Below are 349 nucleotides of genomic sequence, written 5' to 3' on the forward strand. Positions count from 1 at the left end.
TTGTAATGAAGTTCTTTCCATAACCTCTGGACCTGCGAGATTCTCCTCTGAATTGCAATGAAGAAAAATTTTATAAATGTATGTTGGATGATGTGTGTCTCTCTGTCCAATCCGAACAAATTCCTGTCTTTCTTTATATGATTGTATTACATCTTTTATTAATTCTTCGGCGGTGTGGGGGGGGGGGGGTGGGGGGGAGTGTTTTGGGAATGGTTTTTGGATCCTGTATAATTGGTTTTGATTACTGCATGTATGGAAAATATTTAAATAACATTTAAAAAAAAAAAGGCAACTCAGAGTTTCCGAGAAGTTGCCATTTAGTGCGGAAACCCACTTAACGGACAAGGGT

The sequence above is a fragment of the Narcine bancroftii genome, chromosome 13 (assembly GCF_036971445.1).
Source record: "Narcine bancroftii isolate sNarBan1 chromosome 13, sNarBan1.hap1, whole genome shotgun sequence".
Classification (NCBI taxonomy): domain Eukaryota; kingdom Metazoa; phylum Chordata; class Chondrichthyes; order Torpediniformes; family Narcinidae; genus Narcine; species Narcine bancroftii.